Source organism: Triticum aestivum, chromosome 5B (genome assembly GCF_018294505.1).
Source record: "Triticum aestivum cultivar Chinese Spring chromosome 5B, IWGSC CS RefSeq v2.1, whole genome shotgun sequence".
Lineage (NCBI taxonomy): Eukaryota > Viridiplantae > Streptophyta > Magnoliopsida > Poales > Poaceae > Triticum > Triticum aestivum.
The window spans coordinates 562,926,255-562,938,898 of NC_057807.1; positions in this window are offsets into that span (position 1 = coordinate 562,926,255).

Consider the following 12,644-nt stretch of genomic DNA (forward strand, 5'->3'; position numbering starts at 1 on the left):
TTGTGAACATCACGTGTTTGTTTCTTGTGTTGAACCCCAAAAGGTCTATGAGGCGCTCGAGGATCTGGATTGGCTCAATGCCATGCATGAAGAACTCAACAACTTCGAGCATAAAAAGGTGTGGAGATTGGTGCCAAGGCCAACGGGGAACCATAATGTCATAGGAACCAAGTGGATATTCAAGAACAATCAAGATGCTCATGGAATTATCGTTCGTAACAAGGCTCGTTTGGTAGCACAAGGCTACTCCCAAGTCGAGGGTATCGACTACGTTAAAGATGTCCATGATGGGAGAGTTGAAGTTCTTTCTCGGGTTCGAAATCAAGCAAAGAAGAGAAGGAACCTTCATCAACCAAGCCAAATACACTCAAGACATGCTCAAGAGATTCAAGCTAAGTGATGTCAAGCCGGCTTCCACTCCAATGCCCGTCAAATGCCAACTTGACATAGATCCCAATGGTAAAGTGGTGGATCAAAAGGTATATCATTCCATGATTGGCTCCTTGCTTTACCTTTGTGCATCTAGACCGGATATCATGTTGAGTGTGGGAATTTGTGCACGGTTTCAAGCCGCACCTAAGGAAAGCCACTGTGTGGTGGTCAAGCGAATCTTTCGATATTTGGCTCATACCACAAACTTTGGCTTATGGTACCCAAGAGGATCCAAGTTCAACCTTTTGGGCTATTCAGACTCCGGTTGGGCGGGAGACAAAGTGGATAGGAAGTCAACCTCCAAAGGGTGCCAATTTCTTGGTTGCTATTTGGTGAGTTGGTCTTCTAAGAAGCAAAGTTGTGTGTCTCTCTCATCCATTGAAGTGGAGTATGTGGCTGTCGGTAGTTATTGTGCTCAACTTCTATGGATGAGGCAAACTTTAAAGGATTATGGTGTCATTTGTGACGAAGTGCCTCTTTGGTGTGAAAATGAAAGTGCCATCAAGATCTCTCTCAATCCGGTGCAACACTTCAAGAAGAAGCATATTGAGATTCGGTATCACTTCATCCGGGATCACATTAGGCGAGGGGAGATCCAGCTCAAATATGTCAACACTCATGATAACCTTGCAGATATTTTCACGAAGCCCTTGGACAAAGCAAGATTTTGCGAGTTAAGGCATGAGCTAAATATCATTGATTCAAGCAATGTGGATTGAACCCTTGCCCACCACACCATACTCATCTTGATATCTTATTTAGGTGTAGGCATTGACATAGGGGGAGTGTTGTTCTCTCAATGAACTCTCGCTCCCCCATTATGCATAAATTGATCAACTCTTTCGCATTAGCCATTTTTTATGGTACTTGTGCTTCAAAGAAGAGTTTTGGTCATGGGCCCAAGGATAATTCTTCGCGGTGCCATACCAATTGACTCAAACATAGGTGGCTCCGGCCACCGCCCTCTCCTCTTGAGAGGTTTTGGTTCGTGCTTGGTCCTTGTTGTCTTTTGATTTCTTTTGAGTCGTGTTTGTGTTTGAGTTGCCTCGTGTGTGTGTGCTCGTTTGCATGTCCGGTTGCTTGAAGGTTGCTTTGCAAAGGCCGTGTCTTTCTGTCTTGTTGAAATGTGCACTTTCTTGGGTTTTACGGTACTACCATGGCAAGCCACGGTACTACCGCAGAAGTTGGGTTGCCATGTGTGTGCACAGCTGCATCCTAGGCACGGTACTACCGCTTCCATCGCGGCAGTAATTTTTTTACAGCCGCTGAAAGAGCGGTACTACCGCCCTATATGCGGTACTTTCACCTGGGCGGTACTACCGCGATGACCCGCGGTACTACCACGCCGTCACGAGCGGGTGGGGATCAAGAGCGGGCAGGGGGGTAATTTTGATCAACGGTAGTATCGATTCAAATTTGCGGATGAGCCTAGATCCATTCTTGCCAGATTCATCCATGTAGTACTACCGCGCCTCTCGTGCGGTACTACCGCTCTGGAGAGATCCGCCTCGTACGGTACTACCGCTCCTTTGGAGCGGTACTACCGCTCGGTGCGCAGAAGTAAAAATTTACTTCCACTCTAGGCGCGGTACTACCGTGCCATCCTGGTGCAATACTACCGCGGCTAGAGCAGATGTAAGTTTTTATGTCCGCCTCATGGTGCGGTACTACCGTTGACATCTGAACTACCTTGTTGCGACTACCCAATCTTATTTCTACTTGTTTCTTTGTTTTGGCCTTGGTCTTTGGAATGACCCTTCTCGTTCCTCTCGTGTGTTTTGTGTTGTGTGTCATAGGTAGTGGCTCCAATGTCCGTCGCTCGAATCCTAGCCGCAACACGAGCTCTAAGCGGCTTCGCAATCAAGAAGCACCTGAGGGCTCCAATTCCCAACAACGAAATGTCAAGAAGACCGCCAACAACTTCAAGGAGCCAACTCTTGCCATGGACAAGATGCCTCAAGCCGAGTTCATCATTCGAAGGAGGATTAACCCCTATGTGAACCCTTGTGAGAATGTCAGAGGGAATGAGTTGTTCTGGACCAAGCAGCAGAATCTCATCTACATCGATGTGATCAAGTCCAAGCACAACATCTAAGTTCCAATGCAGTGGATTGATATGAATCATCTAAGGAAGAACCGGGCATACTTTGGTGAGGCATTGGACTTGGTGGAGCAGTTTGGCATTGAAGACTTCATCACTTTCCACATGGACTTTCACCCAAAGATCGTGGCTCAGTTCTTTGCCTCCGTCCACTTCCACACAGATGAGGAGTGGACTATGACTTGGATGACCAATGGGAACAGGATGCCTGCTAAGTGGAAGGAATTCATGGAGATGCTGCATGTTCGTGATGAGGGGCTCAATGTGCCCATTGGTGTACGCCCTCACGGCAACCCAAAGTCCGCCAACAAGAACAAGCTTCAATCGTTCCTTGTGGAGAAGAAATTAGCCAATGCATGCATTCTTGGGTGCTCAACCCCTTCCTCGATGGCATGCACCAGATCTTCTGTAATACTCTCTTTCCGCGCATTGGTGACAAGGATAAGGTGCATGCTTATCTCATGGATATGATGCTTCTTTCTGAAGAGGTGCGTCGTCATGCTACCCAACCATTGGACATCTCTCATATCATGTGGGTTGAGCTCCGGTTTGCGCTCTACAATCACAAAGTTCCCATCTATGGTCCATACCTGCACCTCTTGATCTCGAAGACTTGGGAGAAGCTCTATCCGAAGGAATATTTTTATGCTCCAAACTGGGTTCACCACGAGCCTATCAAGCTGCGTCAGAAGAACAAGTGGGCCAATACCATTATGAGGGCTGAGGCTGAGGCTGCTAGGATGAATGTTGATGAGGACGAGGTTGAGGAGGAGGAGGCTGAGGACAGTTCTGCAGGGTACGTTCCTCCATCTACTGAGCCCTCTTGGGCTAAGAAGCTGAAGGCAAAGATGAAGGCTCTATTCTGCATGCAGACCAAGGGGCAGTACAAGACCCATGTTGCTTCCAAGGAGAGTCACCAGCATGACAATAGGATCTTGAGGATGTTCGGTGAGATCGTGGAGAGCGGGTCAGAGAAGAACATCACTCCCGAGGCTGCCTGGATGACCAAGCAGGGCTACCAGTGGACCAAGTCAGAGGAGGAGTCAATTCCCGCTGCCGAGACCGATGAGGAGCTTGTTGGGTGATCTCTGTAGAGGATGCTACCACATGTGTCGTAGGTGTCCTCTCTGCCTTTTTGGTGTCTCGATGCCAAAGGGGGAGAGAGTGTAGGATTTGTGAGTTGTGTCTCTTTGTTTTCGTTTCGTTGGTCCTTCGTTCGTGTTGCTTTGGTTTGTTGGTTTGCATTTGTGTTCCTGTGAGTCCCGGAGACATATGCACTCAGGCTTATCTTATTGTCTATTATGCTTAGTAGTTCGTGAGCTAATGCTATCTTGTGCCCTTTACTTTATGCTCTTATTCATTACCTTGCCTCCATGCTTAGTGTCATTTATATATTGTTGCAAGGAATGCCTTGTCTATAAAATATAGGGTGAGTGTTGATCCTAGTATGTGTGTCGTGCAGTCCAAAGCATATATATAGAGTGCACACATCAAGGGGAGCCTGTCTATATTTTGTACATGTTGGGTTTGCTTATATTCAGTTTTGTATCCTTATGTGCAAATCTCCTATTGTCATCAATCCACCAAAAAGGGGGAGATTGTAAGGGCATATTTCTCCCTATGTGGTTTTAGTGATTGATGACAATGCATTTGCGGACTAATCATGTGCATTAAGCATTTCAGATATCTCATATCTAGGCACAAGACGATTCGGTGCCCCTCGGACACTACTAGGGAAAAGCTTATACATAGATGCTTACTAGTAGCGAGGGTTAAAAACCCGCACTACTGCTATCAACTTAGTAGTAGCGAGGTTTAAAAACCTGCGCTACTAGTAAGTAGCAGTAGCGATGGTTTTTAACCCTCGCTACTACTAAGCGGTCTTTACCGTGCCCCCTGGGACATGCCATAGTAGTAGCGCGGGTTTTTAACCATCGCTACTACTAAGTTGATAGCAGTAGCGTTGGTTTTTAACCCTCGCTACTACTAAGTGGTCTCTACCGTGCCCCTGGACCATGCCATAGTAGTAGCGATGGTTATAAACCCGCGCTACTACTAAGTTTTACCCCTCGCTACTACTAATCGGCCTCAACCATGCCCCTCGAGGACATGCCATAGTAGTAGCAAGGTGTAAAAACCCGCGCTACTACTAAATACTGGGTTTTTTAAACTCTACCCCCCGTGGATCACCTTTTCAGTTTTGTAAAAAGCAAAAGAAAATGATGAAAACTTCAAAAATTAAAATCCTTCAAGATGTAGTTATGTTACTACATGTACTACTTAGGGAAATTTAAAAACTTAAATTTTGACATGTTTTGCAAAAAGTGTAGGTCCCATTTTCAAACTCTACCCCCCCCCCCCCCCCCCCCGTGGATCGCCTTTTCACTTTAAAAAAAATAAAATGATAAAAATGTCAAAAAAATAAAAGAAAATAATTCTCCCATGTGATATGTGGTCTAGTTGTTGGGAAAATTTGCAAATATGAATTTCGACTTTATTTGCAAAATCTCTCGAGAATTTGTAAAAATGGGCATAACTTTTGCATACTAACTCGGATGAAAAAGTTTTTTATACGAAAAATCATCTACTCGAAAAGTTACATCCGAATTTAACTAGGGCAACCCTGTTAAACATTTTCAAAATCCTCAAAAACCTAACAGAAAAAAAATTACGGGGCTTTTAAGATCTGGAGGCAAAAAAATCATCATATTTCAGTTTTTTTTGTTAAATCTGGTCAAACTAATTATTCAAGAATATTAGTGTTACTAAATAATTATTTCAGTTTTTTTGAATTTTGGTCAAATGTGGTCAAACTATGGTCAAACTATGGTCAAACAATGGTCAAACTAATTATTCAAGAAATATTAGTGTTACTAAATATTAGTGTTATTTTTTAGAACAATAGTTTCAAACTCAAACAGTGAAATGTGTGACTTCATGCTCAAGCTAAATTCCTGAGGTTAATAGGATTGACATCTTACTATTGTCAGGAAAACAACAAGTGCAGACTTGGAAACGAGGGAGAATAGAACCCGGAAGTTAAGCGTCCTCAGGCTGGAGTAGTGAGAGGATGGGTGACCGTCCGGGAAGTTAGATAATTTGGAATGATGTGGGGTGATTAGAGATTAAATTGAGCAGCGATGAGGGGTGATTACAGATTGGAGATTAAAATGATTCAGAAATTTGAAAATTAGGGGAAAAATTGAAAAAAAATCAAAAAAAATCAAAAAAAATCAGAGATTAGAGATTAGTAGTAGCGCGGGTTTTTACCCACGCTACTACTAACGGACGTAGTAGTAGCGTGGGTGGCACCCGCGCTACTGCTATACGTTAGCTGTAGCGCCTTATTAGTAGCGCCGGCCCCCGCGCTACTAATAGGCCCAAAACCCGCGCTGCTGCTAGGCTTTTCCCTAGTAGTGGGAGCCTAAGTGAAGACGACATTTCTCTACGTTTCTTTTCGGTGGATTTGAGTCGTAGGAAAGTTGTACTATTAAGAGGGGGTCCGTGCCAGAAAGGTTAGGGTGGAATCAACATGTACACGTCTGTTCCTTTGCACCACCTTTCCGTTGCTTCTTTGGAGCACCGACTGTTTATCCGTGTCTTTCGCGGTAGTACCGCAAGGCCTTGCGGTAGTACCGCAAGTTGGTGTGGTAGTACCGCATGTCGCGTGCTAAGTAAGTGGGTAACGGTTGGATCTTTCGTCTCACTACATAAGGGGGGTCTTCTTCTCCAAGTTGACCACCTCTTCCCTCCCAAAGCTCCATTGTTGCTCAAAGCTCCATTTTTGCCTGATCTCTCTCCCTAGCCAATCAAACTTGTCGATTCTCTAGGGATTGGTTGAGAAGGCCCCGATCTACACTTTCACCAAGAGAAATTTGATTCCCCCCACTAATCCCTTGTGGATCTTGTTACTGTTGGGTGTTCGAGCACCCTAGACGGTTGAGGTCACCGTGGAGCCATATTCCATTGTGGTGAAACTTTGTGGTCTCATTGGGAGCCTCCAATTAAGTTGTGGAGATTGCCCCAACCTTGTTTGTAAAGGTTCGGCCACCGCCTCCAAGGGCACCAATAGTGGAATCACGGTATCTCGCATTGTGTGAGGGCGTGAGGAGAATATGGTGACCCTAGTGGCTTCTTGGGGAGCATTGTGCCTCCACGCCGGTCCAACGGAGATGTACTTCCTCTCAAAGGGAAGGAACTTCGGTAACACATCCTTGTCTCCACTGACTCCACTCTTGGTTATCTCTCACCTTTACTTGTGCAAGCTTATATTGTGTTGTATCCATTGCTTGCTTGTGTTCTTGTTGTTGTTTCATCATATAGGTTGCTCACCTAGTTGCATATCTAGACAACCTACTTTGATGCAAAGTTTAATTTGGTAAAGAAAAGCTAAAAATTGTTAGTTGCGTATTCACCCCCCCCCCCCTCTAGTCAACTATATTGATCCTTTCACCACTCAAACTAATATCTCTCATAATTGATTTTATGTGATTCAAGACCCATATGTAATTCACCGCCATTGATCTGGACATAATTAATGATGTGAACTTCAATCGGTAGGCCAACTTGCCGATCACATCTCCATGTGACTCTTGTTTATCTTTCGATGCTTTGTGCTTCGAGCTCAGGACGATGCTGGTAGAACTTCAAGACAACCGAGTGTTTTCACCATGAGGTTTGACCTTCACTTGCCTTACACCTCACGATCCGTTTGTACACATATGGACATGACATACCCCGAAAAGCTACATGTTATAGACGATTGCCACACTATATTTTCAATGAGAGACCGCCCTAATAAAAGTGGCTACTTAGCAATCAAAAGGGTGAAATAAAAAAAGGGATAAACATCTCAGGCAGTTCTTAATTGCATGATATGGTATAGCCCTTGCATTGGGAATGTCTCCATGATCCTCCAAGGTCTTCATCAAACTACTTTGAAGTGTGCTGCCGCGAGAACCACCTTGGTCTCCTGCACCTAGTGAAGCCTCCTTGCACCGTTGTCCTTCATACCAAGTCCGTCACTCCCATTGATAAAAATAAAATATCACGATTGGCACACAAGTCATTAAAGTGACAATCCCTTGGCTCCAGCCATCATGTCATACTGTGACGTGCAGGTCACTTAACATTACATCATATAACCATCTCATACATAAACTCATTATCACGTTGAAGACTACACCACATCACATGCATCCTGCAAAACCAAGTTAGACGTCCTCTAATCGGTTTGGCAAATTTCAACTACATGACTTCTAGGGTTTTCGGAGAACTCTAGCTACCTACGTCCACCATTAAAGCAATAATTCTTGTTGCTCGATTAACTTTGCGGGGGTGTGTGAGGGAAGATACCTAATTAAAAATTTCTAGCCCCATAGTAAACTTTAACAAGCATGACCCCCGTGAAGATCAAACATCTTCATTGCCCACTCATGCTTGTGACAGTTCAATATTCTTGACTATGATGAAGCCCAAAGAACTATTAGCAGATCATCAACAGCCAGAGCTGATTGATTGTCAGAACTTTGTAAAAAGCTACATCATGCCGCCAATGTACTGAACCGAAGCAACACTTGAGTGAAGCAAACAAGATCATCAAACCCTCACATTCACATGCGATCTAGATCGAAACCTGCATCTACTCATGAACCACTCATGATGCCACTGTTGGGAAACGTAGTACAAAAAAATTTGACCTACAATCAAACCAGTAACACTATGAAGATGCATAAACGGTTTAGATCAGATCTTTACCAACTCCGAGTTACAGCAAAATAAGAGTTGGTGTAGATCATACTTGAAGTCCCTCGAACCATTCACAAACGGTCCCTTGAACCGAAGACTAAAGCACGACCTCTCCACAATTTGTACGTGTACGGTCTTCACGATCCGTCAGCGCTTCACCGTCCAGAGCTGATCGATGCCGGAGAATTAGAAGGAGAATATTAGAACTACACTAGGCTTCTAGTTATGAGGACTAGAGAGGATTAGATCTAGCTATAATTGGATCAACTAGAACTAGAACTATAGAACTAGAGGAAGCTACAAAATTTGTGTCTTCCAAGGGCCAAATCCTCAAGTATATATAGGTTGAAGGAGAGGGAGGGGTGCCACAAGGGGGAAGGAAACCTCCCCCCTTGGCCGGGCAAGAGTAGGGGGAGTTCCCCTCATATTCGGCTTCCCCTACCTTGCCCAACAAGCTAGGGGGCGCCCCAAGTGTTATTGGGCCCTAGTGCCCAATAACTCCCGACCACTTGGCCTTTTTATTATTTTCTTTCGCCCGTTGATATTCAAATAATTAAGCCTCCTAATCATTATTAGATCCTTTTACTTCTACTTTAACATCTCCAGAAACATTTTCCACCTATATATCAATTCCCGGTATCACCCGATAAACCCCAAAACTCTTCCGGTAACCCCCGGATGCCTCCGGTTCCTCTCGTAACTATTTCTAATATTAATGAAACTATTTCATAAATATTTTCTCATAACTCTTGCCCCACTAAAACTCAACAGATTGTAAGCTTGTGAACCTGTAGGTTCGGTAAAACATAGACATGAACAAAACCCCTTTCGTTCAATGATCGATAGCAGAACCGTGGACAGCCATATCAATTCCTATGAGTACATGAATAACATTCGAGTTAGCCTTTGGTTATCACGTGCTATCACCTTTGCTTCGTGATACTTTACAAAACCCGCAGTGAGATATATCGGTATCCTCTTGAGTCATTCTTATGCTCACTATACGGTCTCCTCGTTATCGATTTTGTCCTTTTCTTTCTCGTTGACATGTTCCGGCATCCCTGTGACCTAGTCAACTGTGTCTGGCCAGAAGGTGATGGATGCCGTCACACCAAGAGAGCCCTAAGAATATCTCTCCATCATCGAAGGAGCAAATCCGACGCTTGAGCTATCTAGGCCCTTGTCAAACTTTCTGATGAACCTGTAAGCTGTCATTATGATCACCATGTTACAGATGACGTTTTAGCAACCGCAAAGTCCATCGTACGGTAAGAAGTGACTACTATACTCTCATGGTCTAAGGAACTAAAGCATACGTCAACTCTCTATGTTATAATGATTGACTTGTGATGATTGTATCTCAAAGTATAACAAAGAAGTTTTGGTTAATTCAATATGATCGTTCTTCCAACGTCATATTCTCAAAGTTATTTTAGGACTATCATTACACTTAAGGATATCCTAAGATCCAGAAAACATGATCATAAATAAGAGCTAGTCTTAGAGGCGAGACTAGGAATTGGGTTTTACATTTATCATTCCACACGTGCATATGAGTTTTTCACTGAATTGCATATTCCGGGATCATACAAGTTATAGCATAGAATATAAACTCTTAATTATAAACATGGACATATAATAATACAATATTATTGCCTCTAGGGCATACTTCCAACACACACAACTTGGAATCTCCTGGAAAACACAGTCCATCTAGGATTCTCGCAAACCCGCGTAAAACATTCACAAAGGATATCATGGGGAATCGATGAAAACAAGTTTTACTTTGGTGAATTAGTAGACCGGGATCTCATCTTGCTCTCCCTAAAAGTATGGGTGAAATGGATGGCTGCTAGGGAGGGAGATCTTAAGCTCTGAAGCTTTAGAGCAATGGCAGAAGGAGGAATGTGATTGTCCCCTTCCTCATAGGTGAGAAGAGGTCTATTTATAGGTTCCCCAAAATATGCCCATTATGATAGTCGAACACAAGTCAGACTCTCTGTCGAGGGTCTGAGTCATGCCCGAGCATATACAAAGATTTTTGTATAAGGTCGGACATTTTGACATAAGCCAGAATATTTGACTTGTGTCTAGAGGGCAAAATATAAGTCAGACATTGGGTCAGACTATCCCATCTAGTGTTCGACCCTTGTAAGTAGCAAACAACAAGGTGGTTTTGAGTTTCTTTCTCACATGTGATGTGGGTGGTATTTTGGCTTATCGTGTTTTGTTGATTCATAGTCCTGCAATGTATTTTTTCTAGTGCTTAATAATTGTGTTATCGATGTACTCGGTCTATATTAGTGGGCATATCGGGTCAGATATCGACCATATCAGTTGATATTTAGGTCTATATCAGATGTTATGTGTGAAAATGATATTTACAAAATGATATGTTTTGTTTATATCAGCAAAGACCCAAAACTGATATGTCAACCTAGATTTAAAAGCTTGTGTTGGACAGTTGGTGGATGTACTCCAACGAGTATCCTGTTGCCGTCGGTGCCCTTTGAGACCTCTCTCGCAGTGCCATAGGACCCCTCTCCCTCTGAGCCCTGCGCGTCGATGCTCTATGCTGTCGCACCCTGGTAGCCCTCACCTCCACTACCTCCTCCTCTTCTTAAGTGACCTCACCCAGGCTTGGATGCATCTCTCTTCCTAGGGTTCTTGCACTATGGGGTGGTGGCTAGGGTAAATATGGTTGTGGCTGTGAACTGCTTGGGGAGGGGGGTTATATTAACAAAGGGTACGCTGGGACATGGTAGGTTTTGTACATTTAGAGTAAAAAGCCCATTGTAAGCCCCATTTACCAATTTATGTGGCCATTCTAAGTAAACAAAGCATCAGGTTGTGATAACAACATCCATACATAACGATTAAACTTATGCATCACAAGATAAGACCAAAACCCATCAAAAGATGATACATAGCAGTCTTAGTTGATTACTCGTAAATGATTTTACCTAAGACATGCAGTTCATAACTTAAGCAACCAGTTCATAACTAAAGCAACCTACTCATTAAAGATAACTTGGCAATTCTAACATCATAGCAAACTTAGCACTTCGGACATCATACCACCCCGAATATACACCTCTCAACATCAGTTTCATAGGCCAATTATTTATATAGGTCTAGTATATTACTTAGCCACCAGATGTGATCTTCCATCCTCCAACAGAGACTTGATCTTCTGGAGCTTCTTCTTGCTCTCAAACCCTTCTTTCAGAAGGTCAGCAATGTCATACTCAAGCTATTTATTCTCCTCTTTGATCAGATTCCTGTCCTCCTTGGTCTCACTCATGGCCTTCCTGGTGTTCTCGATGATATTTGCTTGAGATTAAATGATGCACCTTTTCTCCTTGTGCAGCTTCAGTTTCTCTAACTGTACTTGCATCTTGGCATGTTGCTCTAGCTCTTACTTCTTCAAAAATGCATCATCCATTTCCTTCTGGCTAGTGTACTTCATATCATGCCCTTGCCTACCATCTTGCCAATCATAGAGCTTGGCAACATCATCCACAAGATGGTTTTATTGATTGTCGAGCTGATTATTCTCCTTCTTGAGCTTGGCGATCTCTTTGTCATGAGCCTCCTTGTCAAACACCTTGTCAGCATTTTGCTCATGAAACATGTCCCACAACCTAGTTAAGCACTTCTATAGTATAACATGCCAAGGCCCAACAACCCACTCCACCACTCCATAGTTTAAACCTCCCTGCAAAAGCAAAGTAGATAGTACAACAATTTACCTCCGTACTATTTAAGAATTTATGACATAGATAACTAATTTACTACATTGATCACTACTTATCTAACATCAAACAATAGTGCACACTAACAAACTACATACAGACCGGTGACCATTTCATGAGCTACTATTAACTGTAAAGCCGTAAACGGTACCTCAATTGGTAATTTGACAAACACAATACACATCAATGGCCATTTCATTAGCTAGTCACTAACCACTACCTCATTTTGCAATATTTAATTACTGCTAGGAATGGTCACTGGCTAGCAAATACAACAATGTATTGAGTATTGGTCAATGACCAATTAAGCAACAACAAACAAAGCATATTCTGCACTATGGACTAGTATCACTGCATCATCTACTGTATTGCTATTTCAGTTATATATGCTTCATAGGTTAAGTGAGTAGAAGTACACAAACAAAGCTAGATCTGAATATATTTTTTGCACAAAAGTCTCATATACCACTAACTCACCTGCACAGAAGACCCAAGGAATCTCCTTCTAGTGTCAATTCAATCAAAGACAACATATTTGTTGGGCCTTTGATGGTGCAGCATGCACTTGGGTGATGAATCTAGAACATCACCACGAAAGATTGGCTTAG